Raw genomic sequence first — 13,143 nt, forward strand, 5'->3', positions numbered from 1 at the left:
CCATCCAGCTCCAAACAAGTCCTCAGATGACTGCAGCTGCATGAGTCACTCCAGGTGAGACTAGCAGAAGAGCCACTACAGCTGAGCCCTGCCCAAACTGCCAATTCCTAGGAAGTGTGAGAAAATCAACAGTTGTTTTAAGCCACTAACTTTTGGGATGATTTGTTACATAGCAATAGATAAATACCCTTGATGATATATTAAGTAATCTTAATTCAGGAAATGGACTTTAGGTTTAAAGTCAGTCAATTCTGAATTTCCTCATTCTTTGGCTTCTCCCTGAAGTGGCATCTAAGTTCCAGAGAGCTCCTGTAGGGAAAAAAGGGTAAGAAGGTCTATCATCATCCCATTTGGTTCTCCCTTTTGCTGCTTCTTCACTAGTCTCTCCAATCATGCAGTCACACTGCATCCACTGACAATATGCCCTCATTTGAGCTGTGAAGCCCAGCTAGTTCTTCTGTTTCTCAGGATCTGACCAGCCACTCTTAACCACTCTTGGCTGCTTCCAAGAATGCTGGGCACATCCCTAAGGTTGCCATCTGATCTTCCTTGCCACAGTGGCATCAAGAATGTCCTGTGGGGCATGCTGCCTCTTAAGACAGTTGGATTCCTCTATTCTCAACTATAAATTGATCTGATCTGGCTACAGTGATAAAAGGGCATGGGAGTGGAGTAGGAGCATCTCTTTGGGACCCTAACCAATACCTCACTATCAATCACTTTCTCTCCTATTTGACTCTACTCTGTATTCCTCAGACCAGGAGGATTTTGGATAAAGTTGGGCTGCTTAGGGATAAAAGACTAGTCTCCTAATTTAATTAATTGTTTTATCCCTACTGCTTAGATCAGGACTTCAGCGCTCAGAATCAAAAGATCCAGGCTCTTGTAACTCATAAAATGCTTTTTTAAAAAAAGTTTAACTGGTTCTATCTTGAGTTTCAAAACCCTATATATTTAAAAACAGATCAATGACCTAAACATAAGAGTAAAAACCACAAAAAACTTAGAAGAAAACAGAGATAAATCTTCAGGAACTTGTAGTAGACAATGCCTTCTTAGGCATCACATAAAAACACAAACAACAAAAGAAAAAAGAGACAAATTGGACTGTATCAAAACTTAAAACTTTTATGCATCAAAGGACATCAAGAAAATGAAAAGACAATGTATGGAATAGGAAAAATATTTGGAAACCTCTGAATGATAAGAATTTAAATCCAGAATATATTAAGAACTCTATAACTCAACAACAACAAAAAACAAAAACTGAGCTAAAAATTGGGCCAAAGACTTGAATTCTGTAAAGAATATATACAAACAGTCAATAAGCACAGGGAACAATGCTCAACATCATTAGACATAGGCAAATCAAAACCACAAGATACCATGTCACACTTACTAGAATGATTATTATTTTAAAAACAGAAAATAACAAGGTTGGAAAGGGTGTAGAGGAATAAGAACACTCCTGCATTGGTGGGGACATAAAAATGGTGCAACCACCATGGAACACAGTTTGGCCTTTCCTCAGAAAGTTGAGTAAAGAATTGCCGTACGACCTGTCAATGCCACTTCTAAGTATATATCTAAAAGAACTGAAATTAGGGACTTGGGTAGGTATCCATGCACCAATGTTTATAGCTGCATTATTCACAATAGTCAAAAAGTAGAAGCAACCCAAGCATCCATCAACAGAAGAATGGATAAACAAATGAGGTATATACATACAAAGGAATATTATTCAGTTGTAAAAAAGAAGAAATTTTTGATACATAATACAACATAGATGAAGCTTGAAGTCATCATGTTGAGTGAAATAAGCCAGGCCCAGAAGAACAGCTATTGTATGATTTCATTTAAATAACTACAATATGCAAAGGCAGAAAGCAGCATATAGGTTACAAACGTGGGGATTGGGATGGGATTGGGGAGTCAATGCATAATGGTTGCAGGGTTTCTGTGGTGATGGACAAGTCTTGGTAATGGATGGTGGTGATGGTAGCACAACATTATACATGTGATCAATGCCAGTGAATTTTATGCTTGGGAGAGGCTGAGGTGGGAAATGTATGTATGTTACCACAATTTAAAAAAGAGAGAGAGACTGAAGAGACAATGACAATTAAATGCAGTACATGATCCTAGACTGGTTCTGCTAATGTTGGAGAAAATGCCCCCAGACATTATTGGGACAAAAGTGGAACACAGACTCTATGCTCCATACGTTAAATTTCTTGAACTTGGTAACTGTACTTACTGTGGTTACATAAGCGAACATCCCTCTTCTCAAGAACTGTATTTAGAACTCCGGGCTGGGTGGGCCACGTCGGCGTTCACCCTGGGAGCAGCCACGGCCTTAGGAGAGCTTACCCTTCAATCACCCTCCGTGCTGAACGGACTTGTTGTTGAGGAAGGGGGAGTGGAAGGATTTCCTACCCAGGCAAATGGAGGGGGCAGCCAGCGAACGTTGTCGAACAGCCTACAAGAAAACTTGAAATGTGAGGCTCTGAGTAGCCTCAAGGCAGGATCCTCTGTCACATTGTTGCTGTCCTGGGTTGTAGCAAACTTGCCGCGAACAGAGCTGCCGAAGCGTGTTATCTGCTAGTGGAATATAGATGTGCATGTGAAGACGCTGAAAGGAAGTAAGAAAGGCTTTTTCTGGTCTTTACAGCCTTCCTCCCTAAGGCCCTTGCAAATAGGTCTGCAACCCATTACTAGGTCTGTGGCCCAGATTTGAGCAAATAAGAGGGATAATCCTAAACACTTAGAACATGTTGAACCAAGAAAAAAATGGCAGTGGAAGTGGATGTGGTTCAAGTGGTTGAGTGCCTGCTTCCCATTTGGGAGGTCCTGGGTTCAGTTCCTAGTGCCTCCTAAAAACAAAACAAAACAAAAACAACAAGCAAGCAAACAAAAAAAACCAACTCAGGGGAGCCAATGTGGCTCAGTGGCTGCACACTGAATTCCCACATACAAGGTCTAGCATTCAAACCCTGGCCCCAGGACCTGGAAAAAAAAAAAAAAAAAAGATGGCAGTAACATAGTTTCTCATCACTAAATCCCTACCTGAGAGAGAAATTGAGCATCAGACTAAACTCACCATCATAATCAGATGCCTAGACATCAGCAACAAATTACAAGCCATGCTAAGAAAATAAAATGGCCCAAGCAAAAGAATATATCAAACCCCCAGATAAGACACAGGACTTCAGACAACTAATCAGTGAGATTCACATAAATCTTCAAAATCAAATTAATGAGTTGAAACACAATACAGTTAAGGAGAAAAGGGACATCAAGTAGACACTGGGTGAGCACAAAAAACAATTTGAAAACCTGAATAGAAAAATAACAGAGATTATGGGAATGAAAGACACAATAGGTGAGATAAAAAACATATTAGAGAAAAAGCAAAAAACAAAAATTTAAAAAAAGACACATTAGAAGGGGAATTGTGGGGATAGGGCATATGGGAACCCCTTTATTTTCTAAGTAATATTTATGAAATCCAAATATCTTTAAAAAATAAGAAATTTTAAAACACACAAGAAACATGTAAACACATTAGAGTCATACAACAGCATACACAAAACGATAGCAAAAGAATAAGTGATGCAGAAGACAGAAGAGCTGGAATGGAAGAGAGAGAAGAATGGAGTAAGAAAAGAACAGGAAAAATTGAGCAGGGGCTCAGGGAGTCAAATGGTAACACAAAGCACAATAACATACATGCCATTAGAGTTCCAGATGAAGAAAAGCAGGGAAAAGGGGCAGAAAGAGTATTTGAGGAAATAGTGGCTGAAAATTTCCCAACTCTCATGAAAGACATGAATTTATATGCCCAAGAAATGCAGCATACCCCAAGCAGAATAAATCTGAATAGACTTACTCGAAGACAAAACCTACTCAGGAAAAGATAAAGAGAAAATCCTGAGAACAGCAAGGGAGATGCAAACTATCCCATACAATGGACATCCAATAAGGCTTGATGCAGATTTCTCATCAGAAACCATGGAAGCAAGAAAACAGTGGTGTGATATAATTAGGACTCTGAAAGAGAATATTTGACAGCCAAGAATTCTTTATTTGGCACTATTTTCCTTCAAATATGAAGGTGAGTATTAAAATATTCACAAATAAACATAAATTAAGAGAGTTCATAAAAAAGAATCTGCCTGTGCAGGATGTATTAAAGGGAGCCTTAGAATCCAAAAGAATATAGTGGAGATAAAGTTTGGGAGGAGAGTGTAAAAGGCAAGAATAGCCAAAAGGATAACCAAGAGTAAAAAGACAGATGAAAATAAGATATGACATATGAAAGCTAAATAATAAAACAGTGGAAGTAAATCATGCACCTTCAGTAATATCATTAAATGTGAATGGATTAAACTCACCAATCAAAAGATATAAGCTGACAGAATGGATAAAAATTAAAAAGAAAAAAGAAAAAAAATGAACCACCCATATACTGCCTACAAGAAACTCACTTATAACCAGGAATACAAACTGGCTGAAAGTGAAAGATTGAAAAAGATATTCCACACAAACAGTAACCAAAAAAAGAGTAGAGTAGCTAGACTAATATTGGACAAAACAGAATTTAAATGCAAAAAAGTTAAAAGAGATACAGAAGGCATTGTATATTAATAAAAGGACAATCCACCAGGAAGAAATGTCATAAATATCTATGCACCTAACCAGGGTGCTCCAAAATACATGAAACAAACTGGCAAAACTGACAGGAGAAAGAGACATTTCTTCAATAAAAATTTTGACTTCAACACACCATTCACATCACTAGATAGACAATCTAGACAGAAGATCAACCAGAAAACAAAGAACTTGAACAATATGATAAATGAGCTAGACCAAACAGACATATACAGATAGTTGCATTCAAAATTAGTGGGTTATACATTCTTCTCAAGTGCTCATGGATCTTTCTCCAGGGTAGACCATATACAAGGCAGGTAACAATAAATATTAAAGGATTGAAATTAACAAAGCACCTTCTCAGATGATACTGGAATGAAGCTGGAAATCAGTGGGAACTTTATAGAAATAAACACCTGTATTTAAAAAGAAGAGCTAAAATAAAAAATCTACCGGAAGAACTGAAGGAAAATAGAAAGAAACAACAACAACAAAAACAGCAGAAAACGAATCCCAAAGCAAGCAGAAGTAAAGAAATATAAAAGACTAGAGCAGAAATAAATGAAATTGAGAACAAAGAAACCATAGAGAAAATCAATGAAACCAAAATCTGGTTCTTTGAGAAGGTCAATAAAATTGACAAACCCTTAGCTAGACTAACAAAGAAAAAGGAGAGGAGATGCAAGTAAATAAAATTAGAAATGAAAAGGGAGAAGTTACAGCAAACCCCACAGAAATAAAAAGATTATAAAAGTATATTATGAGAAATTGTATGCCCACAAACTAGACAACCTAGAGGAAATGGACAAATTCCTAGAAATGCACAAACTCCATTGACCCTACAAGAAATACAAGGACTCAAAAACCAATCACATTTAAAGAGATTGAATTAGTCATCAAAAATCTCCCAATAAAGAAAATGTCAGGACCAGATGGCTTCACAGATGAATTCTACAAAGCATTTTGAGAAGAATTATCATCAATCGTGTTTAAACTCTTCCAAAGAATTGAAAAGGAGAGAAAATTACCTTACATATTTTATGAAGCCAACATCACCCTAATACCAAAGCCAGATAAAGATACTGCAAGAAAAGAAAATTACAGACCAATCACTCGAATGAACATAGTTGCAAAAATTCTCAACAAAATTCTTGCAAATAGATTCCAACAGCATATCAAAAGAATTATATACCATAACCAAGTGGGATTTATTCCTGGTATGCAAGGGTGGTTCAACATAAGAAAATCAATTAACATAATATACCACGTTAATACATTGAAGGGAAAACCACATGTTTATCTTGATCAATGCCAAAAAAAAAAAAAAAGGCATTTGATAAAATCCAGCATCCTTCTTGATATAAACACTTCAGAAAATAGTAATAGAAGGAAAATTCCTCAATATGGTAAAGGACATATATGAAAAACCACAGTCAACATCATACTCAATGGGGAAAAGTTGAAAGCTTTCCCTCCAAGAACTGGAACAAGACAAGGATACCCACTGTCACACTGTTATTCAGTATTGTGCTAGAAGTTCTAGTGAGGCAATTTCACAAGAAAACAAAAGGCATCCAAGTAGGAAAAGAGGATGTAACACTCTCACTATTCACAGATGACATAATCCTATATTTATAAAATTCTGAAATGTCTACAGAAAAGCTACTTGAATAATAAATGAGTTTAGCAAAGTGGCAGGATGCAAGATCAACACACAAAAATCAGTAATGTTTCCATACTCTAGTATTGAACAATCTGGGGAGTAAATCAAGAAAAAAACTCTATTTTCTGTAGCAACAAGAAGTCTCAAATATCTAAGAATCTATTTAACCAAAGATGTAAAGGACCTGTATTCAGAAAACTAATGTTAAAATAAATCAAGAAGAGTTGAACAAATGCAAAGATATTTCATGTTCAAGTATGGGAAGACTAAATATCACAAAGATTTCAATCCTATCCAAACTGATTCATCAATTCAATGCAATACCAATCAAAATTCCAACAGCCTACTTTAAAGAAATAGAAAAGGAAATTACCAAATTTATTTGGAAGGTAACATGGACCCAAATAGCCTAAGCATCCTAAAAAACGAGGAGCAATGTGGGAGGACTTTTAATACCTGACCTTGAAACTAATTACAAAGTAATAGCAGTCAAAACAGCATGGTATTGGCATAAAGATAGGCACATTGATCAGTGGAATAGAATTTTGAGTCCAGAAATAGACCCTCACCTCTATGGCCAGTTATTTTTTGACAAGTCCACGTTACCAGGACAAAACAGGCTCTTAAACAAATAGTGCTGGGAGAACTGGATATCCATAACCAAAAGAATGAGAAAAGACTCCTATCTCACTCCATGTATAAGAATCACCTCAAAATGGATCAAAGACCTAAATATAAAAACCATTACCATAAAACTACTAGAAGAAAATGTAGATCTTGTGATAGGCGGTGATTTCTTGGGTCTTATACCCAAAGCATAAGAAACAAAAGTAAAAATAGGTAAATGGGACCTCCTCAAAATTAAACACTTTTGCACCTCACAGGACTTTGTCAAAAGGGTGAAAAGGCAGCTGACTCAATGGGAGAAACTATTAGGAAATCACATATCCGATTAGCATTTAATATCTATGATATATAAAGAGATGCTACAACTCAACAATAAAAAGACAAACAACACAATTTAAAAAATGGGTAAAAGATTTGAATATGTCCAAAGAAGAAATCAAATGGTAAAGAAACACATGGAAAAAATGTCCAACTTCACTAGTGATTAGGGAACTGCAAATCAAAGTTATATGATATATGGGAAGCAGATTTGGCCCAATGGATAGGGTGTCCACCTACCACATGGAAGGTCCAAGGTTCAAACCCAGTGCCTCCTGACCCATGTGATGAACTGGCCCATGCACAGTGCTGATGCACGCAGGGAGTGCCCTGCCACTCAGTGATGTCCTCCACGTCGGAAAGCCCCACACACAAGGAGTGCACCTCATAAGGAGAGCTGCCCAGTGCGAAGGAAAGTGCAGCCTGCCCAGGAATGGCGCCGCACACACGGAGAGCTGACGCAGCAAGATGACGCAGCAAAATGAGACACAGATTCCGGGTGCTGCTGACAAGAATGCAGGCGGGCACAGAAGGACACACAGTGAATGGACACAGAGAGCAGCAATGGGGGGGAGAGAGGGGGCAGGGAAGGGGAGAACATTTTTTTTAAAAAGCTATATGATATATGATTTTACACCTATTAGAATGTCCACTATTAAAAAGACAGAAAGCTACAAGCGTTGGAGAGGATGTGGAAATATAGGAACACTTACTCACTGTGGTGGGAATGTAGAATGATACAGCCACAGTGAAGGACTGTCTGGCAGTTCCTAAATAAATTGAATATACATTTTCCAAGTGACCTCAGTAATACCACTACTAGTTACATACCCAGAATAACTGAGGGCAGTGACACAAACAGACCTCCTCACACCAATATTCAGAGCGCCATTATTCACAATTGCCAAAAGATGGAAACAACTCAGGTGTCCATCAACTGATGAACTGATTAATAAACTGTGGTATACAAATGACGGAATATTATGCAGCTCTAAGAAGAAATGAAATCGTGACGCATAAGACAACTTGGATGAATCTGGAGGACATTATATTGAGTGAAGCGAGTCAGACACAAAAGGACAAATACTGTATTACTGTGTGATTATGAACTAAACATATTTTGTAAACTCACGCTATTTATAACTAGAATATAGGTCACCAGAAAACAGAATGAGGTTCAAAAATGGAAAGCTGGGGGTCAAACTGTGCAGAATTAGTATAAAGATTCTTTGTTAATCTTTGAAAATGAGTGGAAAAGGTAAAAGCACATCGTAGTGTCTATAAGTAGCACTGCTATTATATGGGTATGACTGTTGAAAGGAAAAGTCTAAGGTGATGTATATTACTAGAAGGAAAGTTAAAAAATGTAACATGGGACTGTACAACATAGTGAAACCTCTTGTGAAATATGAATATGGGTAATATTACATATATAAGACTTTTTTGACACTGAACAAATGTATGTTAATGTTACAAGATGTTATTATCAGGGAAAAAAACACATTATGCTAAGTGAAAGAAACTAGCCACAAAGTACTACATATTGTATGAATCCATTTATATAAAATATAAATCAATTTTTAAAGATGAAATGAGATGAGTGGTTATGTAGGGTTGGAGAATAGAAGGATTGAGAAGTGACTGCTAACAGATACGGAGTTTTTCTTTTTGGAGTAATGAAAGTCTTCTAGAGAAGTGGATGTGGCTCAGGTGATAGGGCCTCCACCTACCATATGAGAGGACCCGGGGTCGATCCCTGAGACCTCCTGGTGAAAAAGAAAAAGAAAAAGTGTGCCTGTGCAGCAAGCCAGCGCCTGCGTGGCAAACCATGAGCCCACATGTCAAGCCGATTGCCCACACTAGTGCCCATGTGACGAGCTGAGTGCCCACCTGGTAAGCCAGTGCCTGCACAAGTGAGTCACACAGCAAGCCAAGATGATGATGCAACAAAAGAGAGATGAAGGGGAGAGTCAAGGTAAAGCACAGCAATTGACAGGGAACTTCTCTCCACATCAGAGGTCCTCAGGATCGAATCCCAGTTAATCCTAGAGGAGAAGAGAAGACAAAAAAGAGAAATAGATACAGAAGATCACACAGCAAATGGACACAGATAGCAAAAACGGCAGGGGAGGGGAGGGGAAGAAAAAAGAAGTTATTCAGAAAAAAAAAATGTTCTAAAATTTTTTGTGGTGATGAGTACATAACACTTTGATTATACTAAAAGCCATCTATTGTACACTTTGGATAGATTGTATGTGAATATATCTCAGTAAAATTGCTTTAAAAAAAGAATTGTGTTTGGAAATATTAAGTGTTCAAGGGGCATGATATATGCAATTTACTCTCAAATGCTAGAAAATAGATGAATGAATAGATGTTGCTAAATAAATGATAGAAAATGAAAGAAAGATGGTAGATAGATTGGTAGATAGATAGATAGACAGATAGATAGATAGATATCGAGATGAGAGAAAAGAGAGTGGAGAGGAGAAAGAAAGAGAAGGGGTGAATGATAAAAAATGGGACAAAATGTAGGGGGTATATTGTAGTTCTCTATATTTTTTATATTATTTTTGCAACTTTCCTGTAAGTACAAAATTATTTCAAAATTTACAGATTTAACTCAATATCTCAAGTTTGTTGAGATATAATTTACATGCAACAATGTACCTAGTTTAAAGATACAGTCAATGACTTTTGACAAATGCATACAACCACCACAATTAAGTTAGAGAACATTTTCATTACCCCAAAAAGTTCTCTTATGCCTAGGTTGGACCTAGAAAACCAATCCGCTTTCTGTCACTATAAATTAGATTTCCCTTTTCTTGAATTATGTATATGCTTTTATGTCTGACTTTTTTCACTTAATATTTTTTACATTCACTCATGTTGTTGTATATATCATAGTTTATTCCCTTTTATTGTTAACTAGTATTACATTGTACAGATGTACCAAAACTTGTTTATTCTTTGACCTGTTGGGTTGTTTCTTTTGGGGCTATTATTTTTTTTCTGCTAATATTTTTAAAGGTAAACTTTGTTGCAACTTCAAAAAATAAAGTAAGAGACATAAGGCAGCTTAAAAAATTGTGGAAGCATTACTCTAACAAATTCTGTTCAGGTACATTTAACTCATTTAATACTAAAAACAAAATCAATTATTTCCCCAGTGTTCAGAAATATACATAAATGAGCACATATTGGTTAAATGTTAAATGAAAAAAAATTCTTAATCGTATTCATATCTCATAAAACTAAACCCCATACTCCTTTTTCACCTTTAGCATTGATTTAGTACCTTCTTTGCCTTTGCTACAAAAATATTACAATATTACTGTTACCTAGAGTCTGTAAGTTACATTAGTTGTATTTTCCCAGTATCCCCATATTCTTAACACCTTGCAGTAGAATATTCTTGTATTTATTTTATTAACCACAATCCTCACATCTACCACCAAAATCACTATGATACACACATCCTAGATTATTTAGATATTAATATTAGTTATAGGGAAGAATTTTCCCTCTAGGAAAAAAGCAGATAAATTTGGTAAGAACTCTTTCTTATAATTGTATGAGGATTTTTTTTTTAATGAAAGGAAGAACTTTTTATTGAGGAGAAAAAAATCAATACATTTTCAAATACTGCAGTTGTTTTATATTCACTTCAGTTCTTCCTGAAACTTTTATAATATGTAGTTGTTTGTGGTAGTTTTTAATATATATATATATATATATATATATATATATATATATATATATATATATATATTCAATTGTTCCCTTTCATCTTACATGAGTCATAACCATTTAAATAGATATGATTGGGAAGCAGATGTGGCTCAAGCAATTGGGCTCCCATCTACCAGATGGGAGGTCCAGGGTTTGATTCCCAGGGCCCCATGGTGGAGGCAAGCTTGCCCATGCAGAGTGCTGGCCCATGCAATGAACTGGCCTGAGTGGAGAGCTGGCACAGCAAGGTGATGCAACAAAAAGAGACACAGAGAAGAGACAGTAAGAGACGTGGCAGACCAGGGAGCTGAGGTAGATAAGAGATTGAGCACCTTCCTTCCGTTCTGGAAGGTCCCAGGATTGGTTCCTGGTGCCACCTAAAGAGAAGACAAGCAGACACAGAAGAACATGCAGCAAATGGATACAGGGAGCAGACAACTGGGGAGAGTGGGGGGAGGGGAATAAATAAATAAATCTTTAATAAAATAAATACATATGATGGTTTTTCTCTTGGACAGTCTAGGCTTTTCTGGTTCTTAAACCTAGGACTTAATAACATAACAAGCAAAAGAGAGAGAGGAGATCATAGGCAGTTGAGTGTACTAACACCAAGTGACCAAGTAATAAACGTGCCTGTAGTTTTCTGCTGAAGGAAGGAAGGGTATATATAACTATGACATTCAGACATTTATTCTTTCTGGATGATAGAAAATATATGTTATGGGAGTGATAGAGAAGGAGTCTGGTTGCTTTAACTATCAGGATGGAAGAAACATCACTATAAATGAATTTGGAAAAAAAGGTGAATGGATTTCCATTTTCTTCATTTAACATGTTTTTTGTGTGTAACATGTAATCCCCTAATTTTGTTTCCCCTCTCTCTCTCTGATTGGACCCTAGTTGTTATATTTGCCTATGCTCCAGTTTCATTCCCGGAGACGCATCTGTACACTGAGGCATGGAGTAAAAGGCAAAAAGATACCTTCTTTGGCCATGTCATCTCTTCACTGGATACTATAAAACCACTATGAACGAGTCTTTGCATGGGCATAAAATTTCATTTTTCTTGAGTAAATACCTAGGAATTGAATTGCTGAGTTGAATGGTAAGTGTGTCTTTAACTTAATAAGAAACTACCAAATTGTTTTTTTCCAAAGTAGTTGTACCATTTTACATTCCCACCAGCAATAGATGTGAGATCCACATTTCTCTAAAACTTGACACTGGGTGGCGGATTTGGCCCAGTGGTTAGGGTGTCCGTCTACCACATGGAAGGTCCGCGGTTCAAACCCTGGGCCTCCTTGACCCACGTGGAGCTGGCCCATGTGCAGTGCTGATGCACTCAAGGAGTGCCCTGCCACGCAGGGGTGTCCCCGCATAGGGGAGCCCCACACGCAAGGAGTGCGCCCCTAAGGAGAGCTGCCCAGCACGAAAGAAAGTGCAGCCTGCCCAGGAATGGCACCGCACACAAGGAGAGCTGACACAAGATGATGCAACAAAAAGAAACAACGGAAGTGGACAAAGAAGCCGCAGCAAATAGGCACACAGAACAGACAACCCGGGTGGGGGAGGAAGGGGAGAGAAATAAATAAATAAATAAATCTTAAAAAAAAAAAAAAACTCGACACTGCCAGTCTTTTCAAATTTAGCAATTATGCTAGGTAAACATGTAGTAACATCTCATTGTATTTGCCTGATAGATAATGAATTTGAGCATCTTTTCATGTGCCTGTTAGCTATTCGCATATCTTCTTTTGTGAAGTATCTGATTAACCCGGACCCGCCTGCGGGCCAGGCCAATACGACAGGATGTCTCCGGTCCAACCAAGCTCGGGGATCTAGAAACAAAGCAATCGACACAGAGACGGGGACAAGAGACACGAAGAATGGAGGCAAGACAGGATTCTGATCAAGCTTCGTTTATTGGGGGTAGAACATGGGAATATATAGAGAGGGAAGGGAACGTGTACATAGGTGACAGGCTGGTCTTGTGGGTGGCAGACGTCCAAGGAGGGGATTGGACGACAGTTCGCACCGGGTCTGCGGAGTTTCCCGCCTTGCGCATGCGTATTGCTGTGGTCACCTGAGTAGTGGTGGGAGGGGGAGAACAAAGAAGCAGGGAGAAAGAAGAATAAGGAAATGACAGG

Source organism: Dasypus novemcinctus, chromosome 1, assembly GCF_030445035.2.
Source record: "Dasypus novemcinctus isolate mDasNov1 chromosome 1, mDasNov1.1.hap2, whole genome shotgun sequence".
Taxonomy (NCBI): domain Eukaryota; kingdom Metazoa; phylum Chordata; class Mammalia; order Cingulata; family Dasypodidae; genus Dasypus; species Dasypus novemcinctus.